Source organism: Cheilinus undulatus, linkage group 7 (genome assembly GCF_018320785.1).
Source record: "Cheilinus undulatus linkage group 7, ASM1832078v1, whole genome shotgun sequence".
NCBI classification, from domain to species: domain Eukaryota; kingdom Metazoa; phylum Chordata; class Actinopteri; order Labriformes; family Labridae; genus Cheilinus; species Cheilinus undulatus.
Window position 1 is genome coordinate 27,705,207 of NC_054871.1, and position 19,111 is coordinate 27,724,317.

General features: G+C 40.3%; 1 protein-coding gene across 1 annotated transcript in view; it reads right to left on the reverse strand.

The window, feature by feature from the left end:
• The window catches only part of agbl4 (AGBL carboxypeptidase 4), a 488,448-nt gene that overhangs the window by 424,922 nt on the left and 44,415 nt on the right, over positions 1–19,111 (reverse strand). The window lies entirely within an intron of this gene.

Below are 19,111 nucleotides of genomic sequence, written 5' to 3' on the forward strand. Positions count from 1 at the left end.
AACAACCAATCTACACCAATACTTTATCCTTTCCTGCGTTATATAATATAATAACCTGAAAATAGTTAAATAGAGAAAGACAAGAATTATGTTATCATAACCTCAAAGTATGGTAACACTTCAGTAACAAGTCCATGGTTTGGTATTTGTTGCAGAATCAAAAAGGGACAAAAAATAATAATAATTTTGAAAAAGTGACATTCATGTGGCATTTATTAAACAACAACGGCACTTTAAATATTCTAATATGTGCAAAAATGTCCTTATTAGCCTTAAGAATATGTACCTAAACTTTGGCCTCAGTGGGTTTACTGACCTTCTAAAATTGTGCACCACTGAATATAGCTGTAGGTCTTGGTAATATTTACCAATACACCTTAATATCTCTTCAAAAAGAAAGACGAAAACTTACAAAAAAGTTGTGTATTATCTACTAAGTGACCAGCCATTCAAGAAACAAATATATGCTGTTCAGTATATCTTAGTGAAGGATCGAAGCTCAAGAAAGATCTTCTGCAATGCAAACATTTTTCATTTATGTATCTTTTCATGTATGAGAAGGTAGGATGCACTCATGTAAGAAGTGTATCATTTAACAAAAATGTAAGCTTTACAGTGAAACCTAACAAGTTTACATTTTTGTTAATATTCCCTCAGCTTAAGGATCTATAGTGCATGGAGAAACCATTCCCAGTCAATATTTATGCTAGTAATGAGTTTAGACCAAGCTACCATAGTGATCTAATCCGAAACTCTGACTTTAGGTTTAAGAGACTAGACTCAACCTCTGATCTCAATTGGTGGTACAACGAACAGGAGTCTTTTTGATTTTTTCTACTTCTCTCCTATGCACCTGTAACATGAAAAATGTAACAGCATTCTTCATAATTGTTTCCTTTATTGTAATAAACTTTGCTTAGTTGTATTTATAATGAACCTTTTAACTTGAGCAGTCTCTTACCACTGTGCGATCTATTTTATTACCCCACTGTTTTTTATGTTGACTGCTGTTTATATGATGTTGAAAAAGAATTTGATTTGTGTTAAAAAAAACTGTTTGACTGACTAAAAGAAAAAGAAGTGAATATAGTGTATAAAATAGGTTTGTTTACAGTTTAGAAAAGGAAGCTTTCAAGGAAGGTGTCTTGGCAATTATGAAAAAACTGTGATCAAGTCTGTTGATTTGATTACATAAACACTAATTGGAGCCAGCAGCTCTGAAATCGAATCAGTTATGGGATTCAGCCTAGCTCTACACTGAAGGATGAAATCTTTATGTCTACAGCAGAACGGTCAGTAGTTGATAATACTGTCTTCAGACAGCAAAATGAAATTTAAATGAGCCTTGTTTAGAGATTTACTACTTAGAGAAAGAGTTCAGTAACCAGCTGAGCCTGAAACAAGAAAAATAATGTAAATATCTAAATATGTGGGTTGAAAATACCCTACTATCTCTACTGTTTTTACTGTCAATATGCCATCAGCAAAGAAATGAATGTTGCAGTTGTTTTGTGAAAATTGAAAATAAGCCTTTTTGGTGCTGTAATGTGTCATTCATAACCCAGTACTTCTTTAATATTCCTGGTCAGCCCTTTTCAAGTCCAGCCAAAAAAAATCTCCATTGCATTAAGGTCTGGGCTCCGACTTGGCCCCTCCAGATCATTCACCTTGCTGTCTTTGAACCATTTCTTTGTAGCTTTCACTGTATGCTTCAGGTCATTGTCTTGCTGGAAAATAATTTTTCTCCCAAGCTGTAGTTCTCTTGCAGATTGAATATGATTGTCTCCCAGGACTTCCAATATTTTGATGCGTTCATTTTACCCTTACAGACATGCCAGGGCTGCCTGCCGAGAAGCATCCCCACAGCATGATGCTGCCACCACTGTGCCTCACAGTGGGGATGGTGTGTTTGTGGTGATGTGCAGTGTTTGGTGTCTTCCAAACATAGCGTCTTGTCTGATGGCCAAACCGCTCCATTTTGGTCTCATTAAACCAAAGAACTTTTTTCCATTTGACCACGGTGTCTTCCACATCGCTTTTAGCGAACTCTACTTAAGATTTAATGAGTTTTCTTCAACAGTGGATTTCTTTTTACCATTCTCTCATAGAGCTTTAAATGTTGAAGAACCTGGGCAACAGTTGCTGTATGCAGAGTCTCTCCCAGCTCAGCTGCTGAAGTTTGTAACTCCTTCAGAGTACATAGGTGTCTTGGTGGCCTCTCTCACTAGTCTCCTCCTTGCATAGTGACTTGAGGACAGCCTGATCAGCTTCGGCAGATTCACACATGTGCCATATTCCTTCCTTTTCTTGATAATCGATTTAACTGAACACTGGGGGATGTTGGGTGCTTTTGAATTTTGTATAATTCCCTGACTTATATTCTTCAATGAACTTTTCTCTGAGTTGCTTGTTCTTGTGTTTTCATGGTGTAATGGTAGCCAGGAATACTGATTTACCAGTGATTGGGTCTTCCACACATGATTGTTTTTATACTACAATCACTTAAGACACATTCACTGCAGTCAGGTGATCCCCAGTTCACTAATTGTGAGACACCAGTTGGCTGGACCTCTGTAGAATTAGGTCAGTCTCTTTAAAGGGGGTGCAGATTTATGTAATCACTAATTTGACATTAAACATATTGACCATGATATTATATTGACCATGATTGATTTATAAAGGCAATAAAAGGGTAAAACTTCCAAGGGGGTGAATACTTTTTATAGGCCCTATATGTTTGTATTGCTGAATGTTTATAGTGACATGACCATATATTGTTTTTTCCTTAAAAATGTCCCATATACTCACAGTGTTACAATTTAAAAGTAAGTTGCTGCCCTTAGCAGTCAAACACAGTTTGGAAAAGGTCATAACACTTGAACTTAATCTGAATTATGATATGATATAATGGTGGCAGATGGGAGGAGAGAGACAGACATGTACAAAGAAAAAGAAAACAAAGGCTATGCACTACAACATTGTTCACCACAGCGTTGTAGGCATTCTGATCAGATGGTGGATATTAGATAGTAGCTCGTCAGCAGCCTCCCAAAATAATAAAACAGCAGTCGACAGACAGCTTAGCCCATCAGCACACTGTTAAATTACAACCATCAGCAACCCCCCTCCCCCCCTCTGGATCTAAACTCTCATCTCTAGCACCAGGAGAACAATCTGCAGAGTAATTAGCCTCCACCAACAGACAGTTACAGAGAGAAGGAGGACGTTTGGCTTGATTAAATTATTAAACCACACAAACACAAAACAAAAGCAGCATCAAAGAGGCACTGCGGCTCTCCTTCAAAGCTCCTCGCTGTTCCCTAAATACAGAATACAGACAACGTGTTCTCCCAAGCCACTAGTTGGCATAATTAGCTAAATGTGTGCATTTGAGTGTGTGTTTGTGTGTGTGTTTTTCACTGTGATTGGACCCATTCCTCCAACTGCTATCTAAAATAACCAAGTGGTTAACGATAACATGATGCCAGGCAGGCCCCCCCACCCCCACCTGCCATGCCAACATACACACAGATCGCACACGTCTACACACATGCACATTAAACAATACTCTAATTACAACATTTATAACTCCCCCTTGCCTCCCCCATCTCTCCAACCCACAAATCTGTGAATCTGGAATTGAATTTAGCCCAAGTTGAGGGCTGCGCTGGCATGAAAAGACTATTTGATTAGAACGGCAGTTGTTTCATTTGTGGTGCAGCAGATTGCAGAGCCTCTCTATCCGGTGTGCAATCTGTATTCATTACTCGGTGTAAAAGGATGATCCATGTCCTGACACCAGGCTCATCATTTCATGCAGATGCACAGCAGCTCTATGAGGCCCTTACTGAGCCACCATACCATGGCTCCCCCTGAAACCTCAGTAATACTTTCTCTTCTCTAGATTCTTTGTCCTCATGTTAACATCTCATCCTCGTTTTGCTGATGATGTCTTGACCTGAGATTAGAAAAAACTATGCTTAAACTTCCAACTGAGAATCATGTTTTTGGTTTGTGCTTTAGGGTGTATTTAGGGTAAAAGCATAGGCTTGGATTATGAGGTGGCATAAGATGTCTTTTCCTGCATGTTTTGCATTCATCTAAAAGCAGGTATTGTGATAAAGACAAGGACAAGCAGTGACATTTTCATTACGAAAAGTTTCGGCTATGCATCAAAAAAAGACTTCTTTTTCTAACAAGTTGCCATATTTTTTTTTTTATCTTCCTTACACTTATGTGGGATTTACTGACAGTAGAGTGTAAAGAGATGCAGTAAAGGGAGTTTCACTGCCTATCTGGTGAAGCACCACACTTTCAAAACTGGCCCAAGCTGCTAAAAAAAAAAAAAAAGCACTGAGAGTTCACATACACTCTCTTGGACACTTGACTGCTCTTTACACTCTGCGCCTTGATTCATGACATTAGCAACATAAGTCCACTTTTGGCAGCTTTACACTCTACCCTCTACCATACTGGAAGGCTTTGAATGGATGGCCAACTGATTACTGTTTTGATAGTCACACCAAAGTTACCCATCTACAGATGTTAGCCATACATGCCACAAATACTGTATCCCTGGCCTAGGGGAAGGTAGAACAGCATTATGATATGGGGCTTCCCACTTCTCATTCCCAAAAAAATATTAGAAAGAGTCAAATTCTAAATTAAACAGCAGTTCAATAAGCTAACATTCCATACTATAATTAGGTTAATGCAGAGGTTTCAAACATGTACAAGACTTGTATTTATAACAAGTCTAAATACTTAGACACTTGAACCTGAATATGGGTAGATAATTGTTGTTTTTTTCAACATTAACATGTCATAGCAGACCTGATAATCAAACTTGGAGAAACTATTAAGAGATCAAGGAGCCAGTAGTCACTTTGGACTCCTATCAAGGAACCCAAAGGGTCTCATGTTACTTCAGGTAAAAAAAATATTAATTACACTTTTATAATGGTCCAATGACAATGAAGGTCAAAACCAATCACATATGACAGGTTACTGTAATTTTCATAGATAAAGCTAAATAGTTTCTTTAAGTTTGATGATCAGGTCTGTTGAGACACGTTAATGTCAGGTTGTCATGACAAAGACAGTCGTAGGTTATTTTGTCTTGGTTAATGTCAAGTTTGCATTAAAGGTGTGTGACACTTGATGACATCATCCATAAATGTTCATAAAATTCATGTTTCCATCAGGGGGTGGGTTTGATTCAGTACGATTTGGTATGGTTTGGTATGGTTTGGTACGCTAAACCCCCAAACAGTTTGCGTTTCCACAGACACCCGTGCCCTCAGTTGGTGGTTGGGCTGTAAAGGCATGAATGTGAAGTCACATGCAGCGCCACTCTTTTGGTCAAGCCACAGAGTTGTAGAAAGGAGGAGTGATAGAAATCAGTAGGGAATAAGAAGTAAACAGCTTCATTTCAGCTGAAAGTGCTTTTTAAAAAAACAACTACATCTTAATTATGTTAACCGCTGTGAGTAAAGATCCTCAGTTTATTGAATAAGTGTAAAGAAACATTTTGAGTCATAACTGTACGTTAATATGTGAATATATCTAGTCTAGAACAGTTTATATGACAAAATATGAAAGTTTAGAGCTGTACTGTGAGAATTCGCCACATTAAAAATAAAGTAAAAGTTCAGCTGGTGTTAAAATCAAACTAGATTAAGTCAGAAATCCTGGGTGCATCGATCTCGTTTCAAAATAGACTGCAGCCTGAAGTTTTACAAAAACGTTCAACGACCACAGTGCGATGTTTTCAGAAGTTACCTAACACTAGAAGTAGATGAATAACTATAGTTACAGTACAAGGAATCAACTGATCTAAGGCTTCGTGTTCAAGAACTTGAGCATTATTTAATTTCACATCCATCGCGGATAGACCAGGCTGATGTGAGTCTTCAGGCTTTGCTTTGTGTACTTAAAATCAGGTTCAGATAAACGTCAGTAAACCTTATTTGTGGCCAGATATCAGTATCCACAGACTAGGAAACAGTTTAGATCTCTGTCGAGTTGAAATATCCTGGTTAATGTTGATATTATTCTGTTTGTCTACCGTTTTCACTGCTTCTCACAGAGCAGACTTCCGTGTTGTGCAGCTGTGTCGCGCGCTGGCGTGACGTCAGTCCAACCCCCTATTGTTGTGTGTGTAGCTCCACCTTTTTGGGACAGATAGGTAAGATTGGTTATCCTACGGAAGTGTTTCGAAAAGTGGATGGTACAGGTCGGTTTTTTGGGATCCTTTCCAACTTTTGCTATATGGAAACCCAAAAAAAATGCGTGCCGTTCCGCACCAAACTGAGCTGGACCGCTTGGTGGAAATGACCTAAAAGCCTCCTACATGACTATAACAGTGCCATGTCAGTCTTATGGATACAGAGAGTGTTACCAACTTTTCTGTGCCAGCACTGAATTAATATGACACAACAGATAAACATCTGCTACTGCCATACTCATAACTACATTATTTGCCAATAGGCAAAAAGGGCCCATATTGGCCAATACCAATGTTAAACTAATGCATCTGAGCATCCCAACTAATAATGCTGCAGAAAGCTTGTAATGTTAAGTCTGAAGTTCATTTAGATTACCAGAAGGGTGCAATGAGGAACCTGACACTGACAAGACTGACCTCAAGATAACAATCAGGTTATTTTCATTAATACCCAGTGACCAGTCAGTTGGTTAGTGCATGGGTGTAGCTTTGGTAGAGGAAACTCTTCTTTGGTTGAGTTCATAACAAGTTTTGTGGTACTTGTTCTCGCTAGGCCATGGTTCTCTGCCAGGAAATGATGGATTGTACCCTCCAGGTAGGGAGGGTGACTTACGCCCAAGTGAAGGGGTCCAAGTATCCAGGTCTTGTACATAAGTGAGTGTAGAATGGATTGCAAAATCGACAGGCGGGTTGGTGCAGCACTGGCAGTATTGCAGACACTGTACCGTACCATCGTGAAGAGGGCGTTGAGCTAGAAGGCAAAACTCAGTTTACCAGTCAATCTTTGTTCCAACTTAGACCTATGGTCATGAGGTTTGGGAGATGACTGAAAGAATGAGATCGTGGGTTCAAGCTGCCGAAATGAGATTCCTCAGGAGGGTGGTTGGGCTCAGCCTTAGAGACAGGGTGAGGAGCTTGGACATCCAGAGGGATCCTGAAGTAGAGCCACTGCTCCTTCACCTTGAAAGGAGCCAATTCAGGTGGTTTGGGGAGCTGGTCAGGATGCTTGTCACCTCCTTGTGGAGGTCTTCTGGGCGTGTCAAACCGGAAGACCCTGGGACACAGGACTGGCTGGAGGGATTTTATAGCTCATCTGGCCTGGGAATGCCACAAAATCCCCCTGGAGGAGCTGGAAAATGTCGCTGGGGAGAGGGATGTCTTGGTGGACTTGCTTGGACTGCTGCCACCTTGACTCGGTGCCGGATAAGAGGAAGTAAATGGATGGATGTTATCTCTAACTGGAGCTTAAACCTTTCTCAAGCCTGCTAACCAAAAGAAAGCCTGGCAATGCTGAGCTCACTTTTTGTTTCACTCCCCAGGGGAGAGAGAGACAGAGCAGCAGAATTCAAAATAAACGTTCAACAAAAAAAATATCATCCAGGGTCAAAATACAAACTACAAGCTGTTTCTTTGGTATTAAATAAAACAAAAACAGAGGTCTAAAATGCCTTAAGCTCACTTTCCTATGTGCTATTATGTTGGTAATTTGTCAAAAATTTACCTTAATATGAGACAATTATTGCAGATCAGAGAAAAAGTGCGACAATAGGCATTAGTATATTGCATTTTAACCCTACAAGTCTCTGGAAACTGAACTAAAAGCCATGCATGAGTCTCTGCTCTTTGAATAAAGTACATTAAAACCTGTAATAAAAAGTGTCTGCATTATTTCAAAACATGCCCTCAAGCTCTGTGCCTTCTTTAAAAAGTGAATCAAGCTAAAAATAAGGCAATGAATTTTGATAAGGAACCTTGCGTCAGCAGAGATAACCCAGGAAAACTCATTTTGCTATCAGGGAGACGATTTGAAAATTCATTTTGCGCTGTTGTCATATCCTTTTGTCCATGTCATTATGAAGTGATCTGGGGAGCATCATCCCTGACAATAAGGATGGGTGCCTCAGTTTGCCTTAATAGAACAAGGTCACTAACGATACCCTCTGCTCCCTGACACAAATGTCTGATGTCTTGTATGTCTTAAAGAAAAAAAACCCGCACACAAAAGTCTTTGCACAACTTTCTCCCAGGGTTTGAAAACTAGGATCCTAAACTTTCTGGGTATATGTGGTGCGTTTGAAGTGAAATAATCCCTTTGGCAGAGTCACACAGAAGCCAATGTTTCCCCTTTGGAGGCTGTAGAAAGGCGAAGCTTAAAAAATGAACTTCCAAGAAGAAGAAAACCACAAGCACAGGATACATGCCTATCTACCTTGTGCCATATGCTGCAGAGGAGAAAGAGAAAAATGCAATGCAATGGACTAAAAATGACACAAGCACCAGTTTGCAGAGTTTTTCAGACATACAGTGCAAGGAGACAGGAGGACCCTTTAACAAGCATGTAAGTGAGTTTGTGTGTCAGTTTGACAGTGTTCATCTTTGTGTGCATGAGCCCTTACATGTGTACAACTGTCTATGTATAGGTAGGAGTCTAATCTTAGCGCCTGATATACAGCAAGCCCTCCAAAGTGGATCCAAATGGGCCCTTTTATGAAAAAAACACCACCAGCCAGCTGTCTGCAATGCTCGCTCGTGGCCACGCTACGCCAGCAATGATTAGCGCACATTCATCCCATGACGCTCACTAGAGACCTGCCTGCCTGTCCTCACATCCCTCTGTCAAAGCTGAAGGACATCCCAACACAGAATGGCTGAGGAGGCAAGGAGGGAAGCAAGGACTAGACAGAGGAGGAATAGGAAGAGTTCTGCAAACCTTATAGGAGCAGTTTTCGGTTAATTGTGTTTATTCACATAAACATGGCGGATGCACCGACCTTTAAAACTACAACATGATCCAGAGCTGGCTTTGCAGTGAGCTCAGATAAGAAGCTCTGTTATACAGACTGGCATTGATGCTACACACAGCAACCATCAGCTGAGTTCCCAGAACAACAAGCTCTGTTTGAGATTTGAGGGAAATGTAATAGCCTACATGAACCAGTCAGTAATCGTAAATACAGCACTGTGCTTCCTCCTCCTCCTCCTCCTGGATCCTCTCTTCCTGCTTCTGTCTTTTCTGTATAGGAAAAAAAAGAAAATCGATGTGAATCACATCCATTACTCTGCTCCGCTCTCTTGCTATATATCTCTGTCTGTCTCTCTCTCAATCTCCTTTGCTTATTTATTTCCTGTTATAGCAAAAAAGAACATCTGAATATTACTGATTTTGAGGACTGAGAAGTGAATTACACTTTTAAAAACTAAAAACTGTGACATAGCTGAGATTTAACATGGCACAATCTATAAAGAGAGGGTCTATCCCAGTCACATCCTGGACAGGTTGATTGGCCAGGACCAGGACAGGATCCCTAATTGTTCACTGATAGTTTTAACATCCTATTTAATGTTTTACTTAATGTTGACATCTATCTTTATCCCCGTAGACAAATTGTGTAACATGGCTGATGATGAATTTAAATCATGAGGCATTGTCTGAAACAGTAAAGTGATGACGGCTCTTAAGGGATTCTAGGTAACACATGGCCTATTCTGCTTCGCTTGGTCCTTTTTTCCCCTGATTATGGAGAGTAACTGCCGTGCACTGTGCTTTCCCTGGACAAGTGAGGCTTACAAATCACCCCTGCAGCAGTTGGAGGAGTTGGAGGAGTTGGAGGCACTCGGCGCAAGGTTTTACTGCCTGTCTTCTATGAATGGCTCCCTGAAGGCTCCTATGATAATAGCTCACAGCCGTGCCCTTCACGGAGCCTGACATCAAGCACACCCCTACAGCAGAATGGAATGGCATATCAACCTACCCAATGGGGTGTCATATCAACTCATCCACTGCTTTCTGGTCGGAAGATGGGCAGAAAGTGAATTGAAATGGCTGGAACTGAACCGAACATGACTGGATGAAATTCGCTCAGCTTGAACATGGGAGACAAAACTTTTAAAGGTTCTATTTTGCAACGATTGTGGTTTTATTCTAAGCAAAGAAGACAGGAAAATTGACCAGTCTTTAGCCTCAGCTCCAAAATGAATAGTTTGGAACACAATGTAAGCAGTTACATAAAAAATAAAGTCAGAACTCTTCATCAATTTAGATGGTTGGAATCAAACCACCTTAAAGTAAGACAGCCGGCCATCCATTAAACAATAATAATCATGCCATGACTCCTGTCATTCATATGAAAGAGGCTTTATGGATGTTGGCATAAAGTGTCATTCGGTCAATTATGTCACCTTTAATGCAATAAATTAAGAGCATACCCACTTCTGCACACACCACTACACCACTGGACATCCCAAATCAAGAGTGGAAGTTTTCAGTGTACCTTGCACTCAGCCTGGTTGCCTGGCAGCTTTTTGCCTTTCCTGGAGAGCCACCTAAGTAGAAATTAAATCCCCAACTGTTTCTGTTCCTTATGCTAGGCTAAGACAGAAGGCTACAGCCTCATCTACTCTACAAAGAAGCAAAAATAGATCAAAAAAGTCTACTTTGCATTAAAAGTTACACAACTGACCAAATGACACTTAAAGACAACATTCATAAACATTCATAAAACCTCCTACATGTGAATGACAGTTGTCATGTCATGGTTATGACAGTGCCATGTCAGTGTTATGCTTACCCCTCCAAATAAAGTGTTACCTGTCATCCTTTCCTCAGAATTTTCTCCCTTTTACCTGTTACTCTTTGCCTTGACATGTTTTCTATAGAAATGAATGAAAAATGCATGTGGTAACTTACGATAAGAAAATCTCAAGTGACACAAAACCCACAGTAATAACACATAAGAAATCCACAGCATTTCTAACATGTCTGATGTAAAAATGACCATTACATTTACAAGAGAGTGCTGGTCAAGACAGGCAGCAGTGACTCGTTTTTGCCATTTTTATCTTGTCTGTGCCTCTGTTAACCACTTTAACACTTTTAACCCTTTTCACTACTTCATTTGGCCAATTTTTTTACATTTTGCTAATTTTAACTCATTTGCAATGGTTTTTTTTTACCCTTATTGCTTCATTCAACCCAATTTTTTTTTGCTACTCTGTAACCCCTTTTCCCCATGTTTTCTGACATTTTTCCTCTTTCAACCCATTTATAGGGATGTTCTGATACAATTTTTCATTTCCCATACAATTCTGATACCGAGTACTGATCTGATACCAGCATGAACTTTCTGGACTGACTGTGCAGACTAGCAAATTATTCTAGACCTCTATTTGACTCAGAACACGGCTCAATAAATAGAATCATAATATACAGCATCTCTGTGACACTTAAGTTGTTTTTTCTGCTGATTATTGAGTTTTACTGCTAAAAATTAAAATAAGAATAATACAGGGGGCTGCATCACAGGCTCTTTCTATCTCACTCTATTATGCTCTATTTGGGTAGCATGACATGATTATAAAACAGCCAGCGGTTGGCCAACAGACCCTCACAAAGGGTGACCAATATGGCAGTTAGCATTCGAGCTAGTGGTAATAAATGGCTGTAATTCCATAAAAATGGATATAAAGAAATTCAATATCGGGTTTACTGATGTGGGTTTAATCATTTAAGTCCCCAAAAGTCACATGAGCTCAGGCTCGCTGAAAATGCTGCTGCAAGGGATTCAAAGGCATTAATAGAGTCAATAGGGATGCATAACAGCTAGCCTCAAAAGGAAAAACAAGTAAAAGCATTACAGTGTAGGTGTGTGCATGAGCGCCGCGTTTGTGTGTGTGCCACTGTGTGAGTGACAGGGGGACAGGAGATCATGATGGAAAAATGAAAAACCGAAGATTGTGCACGAGTTTAAAATCACAAGTCCAGGAGTATAAGAACAGCGGTCCAGTTCAGAGTAAACAGCTGCTGTCTTACATCCAAGCTAACAGCTAACGCTGGACAATATGGACAAGCCCACCGCCATGATCGGAAAGCCATGTCGAAACAGGCCGGGAGTAGAGCGAGAACTTTTTTTCTGTCACAGAAAGCTTTCAGTGTTGCCCTTTGTGCTTGTTTGGATGCGACACATTGTCTGGTTCAGACAAAAGTGCCGCTGCGGCTAGTGAAGTCATTAGCTGGGACACAACAACTCAATAGCTGTATACAACTAACCCTTTCCCCGTAACTATCACATAATCATGCCAGAACGGTGCGGCAGAAGATCGACGACATCAATTTCTGCCATAGAAAGCTTTCTGTGTTGCTCACCATGCTGTGATAAAAAAATTTGTTAGTCTGGCTAAAGCCAAGCTAACGTTCAGCTAGCAGCCGTGAATACAAGCACAAGTAACCCTTTCCATCTCAACTATCACACACTCACACTGAAGAGGGTTGGCTGAAGAGCAAAAACACCCTTTCTGTTACAGAAAGCTTTAAGTGTTGCTGTCTTTGCTTGTTATAATAAAGAAATGTCCAGTTTTGACAAAGTGCTGCTGTGACTCAGTTGAGGCTAATCACTACACAAGCAGCTGTTGTCCACAAGCATTCCCACAAGAAGTTACCTTTTCCCCCTAAACTATCACATAGTCACGTGAAAGCAGGTCAGCAGAAGAGTGAAAACATCTTTCCCAACATGAAAAGCTGAAAGGGTTGTTTTTATTCTTTGTCATACAGAGATGTGGCCCAGTTCTGGTTAAACAGAGGCCATGCTAAAGCTATATCTGAGTATTCAGAGCAGTGGAGGCAGCCATTAGAGGGCTTTCAGCACAAGTAAACCCTGCCCACAGCACAACTCTGTATGTATGGCTCTAGTTAACACAGTGGAGGCAGCCATCATTGCCAGCATTCAGTACAAGCAAACGCAACTCTGTATTTTAAGGCTTATAAAATAGCATCACTCAGTCAGTTACTTACTGACCTACTTACTTACTTTCTTACTCAGACACAGACATTGCCATGTGTAGGGCTGACCTCAGCAGTCAGCCAAAAACGGTAGCCCCATAGACTGTAGCCCATGCATGTGGTGCTTTCCAGCAGCAAAGAAGAAGTGACTTCTGGTTTATATCTCTAACATGTAGCATGGCTAAATGAAGCAAAATATATAAAGCTCAACCAAACGATATCCAAACAGCTCAGTGCATAAACTCATGTACTCACCAGATCCAGTGCCAAGCAGTATCGGACAAATTCCCGATACTAGTGCCGGAATCGGAACAACCCTACTCATTTAAGCCACTTTTAACACATTCTTGCAATTATTTTATCATTTTTACCTTAAGTTGTCCCACTTCTTTCTACTTTGTAAAAGGCTATATTATATTACTGCATAAAAAATAACATTCATTTTTGTTACTTTGATAAATGTTACAATTCCAGTTAAATATAAATTATGGTTAATCACAGATTCACTTTACAACGGACCATGACTTTGCTGACCTCCATGGGCCCCTCATTTGGCTCGGCTCCAGAAAGATCCCCTCCATCCCCCCTTATGGGCAGCCTTATCACTATATACAGTATGAATATACCTAACCATGTTTACCCTTTAAATGCACATGTACACCCCTACCTTTGTTTACTCTGTATAAGTAGATCCTTAAATTTGTCTATGCCTTATATATATATCCTAATATTTGTTCATCCCTTTATATGTGCATTTCTACATTTGTTTATCCCTTTATAAAAAAAAATCCCTATATTTTCTTCTCTCTTTATATGTACATCCATCCATCAGTTTATCCCCATATATGTACTAGAGCCCGACTGATATGGGACTTTTAGGGCCGACGCTGATGCCAATATTGGGGGCTAAAAAAAAAGCTAAAACCCGATATATCGACCGATATCCGATATATTGGCCGATAACCAATATATCGACCGATATATTTTATATGATGCATGATACGATATATTAAAATGCTGTATAATAGTCTTTTATTAGATAATGGTGGACATTAGGGATGGAACGGTTTATGAAAACTGTCCGAACCCTTCAGTTCGACTGTCTCGGTTCAGTTAGCGTGTGCCCCATTCGGTTCATAAGCATGTGCAACTCTTTTTTCTTATTTACTAACAAGCCGAAGCGGTGTAGGCTACACTCCAGAGCAGAATGTGGCGGTAACACGCCTTAAGCTGGATGCCAGCCGCAGCGCTAGTAAACCACAAAAAGAAGTGAAGCAGCGTAGCAGCCGGTCGTGGAGTTGTGTGGAGACGTGTGTGGGCATGGCAAGTGGAAAAAAGCCGGAGCTACAAGATGCGCCAGCAGCACTGTATTAGTCTGCTGTATGGGACCACTTGGCATTTAGAGTGAGCTACGATGACGGCAGTAAGAAAGTGGTTGACAAAAGTGTGACAGTGTAGAAGTGCTGTGCAACACTAGTTGTTTATGCTAACAGCAACACGACCAACATGTCAGCTCATCTGCAGAGACATCATTCCAGTGAGATAATTGACAGTGCAAGATGGAGAGGTAGAGAGTCGAATGGACAACTATTCCTCACAGTTTTAAACAGCCTTACAGTGACGAGTCAGACAGGGCAAAATGCATAACGAAAGCACTGGGGCATTTCATCTGCAAAGATATGCAGGCTTATGCTGCGGTAGAGTGTGCAGGATTTCGCAGTATGATAGAAGCACTCGAGCCATGGTATAAAATCCCCTCCCACAAACACTTCACCAACACGGTAATTCCCCCACTTTATGAAGAGACTCGCAGGGAATTGTTGTTTCAAACAAAGTGACCTAAGTCAAGTGTTGATAGAGCCTATGCTTCACTTCATGTTGTTGGTAAATAATATGGTTAGCAAAGTTAAATTCTTCAAGGGTCAGAGCTTTAAGAGCTATATTTACTTTTATATTTTATAAGATATAATTTTTGTAAGAACCACAATTAATAAATGTGGGTTATATATTTCAGTCAGTTCAGTAGTTGTGCCCAGATTCCACTGCATGCATTGTACTGTCACTGCATAGTGACAGTGAATAACTGTTTGTTCTTAGCATTTGTTAAAGATGACTGTCTTTGCCAAATAAATGAAAAGTCTGTTGGAACTAGCAATGTCTCATCTCTTGCAGTGCCAAAATCTCACCTACTTTTAACCTAAAACTGTCACAATGATGTATCAAATGTCAAACAGCCTCATTCTTTCAGTTTTAACCCAACTATACAAGTCATACTTTATTTTCCTAACAATCAACGTATACCGAACCCATGTGAAAACCGTGACCACCAAACCGTGATATGAACCGAACCGTGGATTTTGTGAAACGTTCCACCCCTAGTGGACATGTGAATTAACAGTTGCATTTATCTTTGTTTATTCCACAAAGATGCAACTTGGACAACGTCAAAATGCTGTATAATAGTCATATTAGATAATGGTGGACATGTGAATTAACAGTTGTATTTATCATTGTTTATTTCACAAAGATGCAACTTAGACGACGTTAAAACGCTTTAATATGCTCTCTAAAACTTATGTGAAAAAACTAGCATGCTCTCCTTGACGTGCCCTAACAGCGTGTTTCCGCAAGGACGTTATTGTCATGGGGCACTAGAGTGTAGTGTTATATTGTTTTCTAAAGTCACAGCTTACCATGGAGTAAAAAAAAAATGCAGTTTCTCTCGCTGTTTCTCTGGTCTTACTCCTCTTCTCTGCTGCAGCCAAGTGACTGAGTGTGTGTGAGGGGGAGGGGCCAGGCACTCGGGCTGAGTTCAGCAGGGACACACAGGAGCAGGGCGGCAGAATCCCCACGCAGAAAAAAAGTTAATATATCGACTACATAGTGACCGATGTTGATTAATCTGTAATACGCTATAATCGGCCCGATTAATTGTCCTGACGATCAATCGGTTGGGCTGTAATATGTACATCCCTGTATTTTTTAAATCCCTTTATAAACACATCCCTATTGTAGTATATTCCTGTATATGTACATCCCTATATTTTTCACTTCCTTTATACACATCCCTATTTTAGTTTATCCCTGTATACGTGCAACCTATATGTGTTCATTCCTACATGTTTATGCATTTATGTGTACATTTCTATATATTTACCATGTTTACCTTTTAGCTATGAACCCTAACAGGCTAACAATGGAAACCTAACTGAAACAGCTGAGGCTAATGTTGCTGTTAAATGTTAGAGATTTGTTAATCAACAATGCTGAGTCATGACCCAATCATGATGTCGGATAAGAGTTTCAGTGTCTGTGAGTAACATTGTCATGTCACAATAGTCTCTGTATTAACAGTACAGACCTTAGTCTTCCTATGGCCCAGTAGAGATTAAGAGCAAATACTCTGCAGTAGTACTTTAACAGGTCACTTCCAAAAGAAAAAAAAATGCAAAACCAAGTTAAACTCAACAGATCATGATCCCTGCCATTGCAATCAGTACTACCACTATTGGTCCAGGCTTTACAAGGTAAGTGAGTGAATCAAAAAAGAAAAAGAAGAAGAAAGAAAGGGCATACAAAAAAGAGACATTCATCCATCCAGCCATCCATCATAACCGGTGCTACGGTGAAGCCAATTTCCACAAAGCTGCTAAGCTGATTGAGGCAGACCAAATCTGTTTCACCAGCTTACATTCCTTCAAAATGGCCATCTCACTTCCAATATCACGGGCTTTTACTGTTCCCCATTCCCTTGGCTCAGGCTGAGAGTTAGCAAGGCTTAGCTGGATGAAACACTCCAACAGCCCAGTTCTCCCCTGGAACCCACTGATATCTCTATAGCACAGCCTCTCCCCACATAGCTACACTTAGCTGCTTTATTTACTCATACCATTATTCTTTGTCTGTTTAATTCCTCTGTTTGATTTCTGGTTTCAAATCATAACAATATTACAGCTATTAGGATGTAAACCAAAGATTTATTTGAATTCTGATGATTCTAGGCCCACAGACAAAATCTAATCACGGTGTCTGTACACACTCTCTCTCTCTCTCTCTATCTCTCTCTCTCTCTTTCTCACACCCACACACACCTTGGCAAAATGCACAGGCAGCACTTAACCACAACACCTTGTACTGGAGTAGATTAAATTCACACAAGGCCTCTTTGAAGGAGGAAATTGGACAGATAAGAAACAGACTTCTATGAGAGAACCTTGTGAGGAGGGCCTATAGGGAGACTGTGAAAGTGTGTGATGGAAATATTTGTTCACCTGTTTTTCTCACCTGTAACCTTGTGCCTGCATGTGCCACACTTTATTTTGTGTTCATATAAATGATGCGTATCAATCTTTTGTCATTTATTGTGTCCTATTCCCCTCCTCAGTCCCTTTCTATCTGTCTCTCTCTCACACTTTCTCTGTCATTTTGCCACAACAGCAAATATCCTGTTGGCGCAGGCTGCAGGCTGCTAGTGCTAGTCTATCTGGCCCTGGGATCGATCCGGCTCCAAGCCGAGGCCTCCCATTCATCTCAGAGCCATAAAATGTGATTAGTGCTGACTACAGCACTGCAGGGAGATGGGCTGATAGGCCTGATAGCCTCAGATAGGCTGTGCTGGACACTCTACAGGAAGACAGCAGCAACAGCAGGCTGTGGATTCATCCTCACTGCTTTCTATCCCCTTTTCCCCCCTTTGCATTTCTCCTTCCATTTTCCTATCTCCTCCCCTCCTGTCTTTATATGTTGTCTCTAAACTTTATCTACTGTCTGTTACAAATCTAAGCCTGACAAGCTTGCTTAAGCTTATATTACACAGCAGCAGCCCAACTTCAATGCCAATATTCTCAGCTTTACCTTCTTCTTATCCGGCAAAGTTACATTTAAATGGCAGACCAAGCCTCCACCCCCTGAAGCCACACTTTTCTGTACCCGCATACAGTGTATCTCTGTGGCATGTGACCACATCTGTCAGCCAATCACAGAGCTCAGAGGCTGCTAGTGGCAGAATCAAGCTCAGAGGCTGTGACAAGAAGAGAGGCAGGAAACAGAAGACTGCCTCCTTTCAGAAGAGGAACAACTTTGGTGGCATTAAGGGCTCAAATGCAGAAAGATATGTCAGAGGACATTCAGGGAGGCTTTGTTTCTGTTTATATTAGGGTTGGGCGATGTGAACCAAATATCATACCTCAATGTTTTTCCAGCAGAATGGTGATACACAACATAAATAAATTGATATTTTTGTCATACAGCCCCCTTAATGAACAGCAAGCTGCACAATGTCAATATTCGTATCAAAGACACTGGTTGTAAAAAAAAAAAAAGTCAAAAATGAATAAAACCTGAAAATAAATGTAATATGTTTAATAAAGTTTAATAAAGTTGTGCAAGGAATACAACTAGAGAAGGCATTTTTAGACAACTTACGCCAGCCTAAGCAACGGATCTCTGATTTCTGGCCGTAAGACTTTAGGCTGACCTGAAGTTGAAGAGCCATGGCAACCTTTTTAGGCTTGTAGAGAACCATTGAGAGTTAAAACAGCATCACTGCTTGTGGGATGGATTTTAGGCAAAAAGAAAAAGCCAATTACAACTGCAAAGACATATGTGACGTATGTGTCAAGATGTGCATGTTTGAATCAAATCAGGAGGTTCTTATGGATGAGAAAATCCAAAATAGTTTGATTGAATAAAGCTGTAAAAACTATTTAACATACAGTATGTCATGAAATATCTCTCTGGCCCTCATATGGATTCTTTTTCAGGAAATGCCCCCTGTTACTGAGTAATTGAGCAGCTCTGCAATAGAGGAAATATTGTTTTAACAGTGCTGTTAATTGGCTTTAAATGTCTCCAACAGTAGACAACTCAGGGTGTCTTTATATGAAAAACTGAAGGTATTATATATCCATTTAATGTTTGTTGATACATTTGTGAAACTTGCACACCACTTCCTTATCGGAAAGGCCAACCCATGTGAAGAAGACACAGCATGGGAATCCTATAACATACAGAACATTTCACTACCATTACCATTGTTCATAATTATTTGATCTCATTAATACAGCATCCGTGCAGCAGAGGTCTTAGTGTATATCACATAACAGGATGAA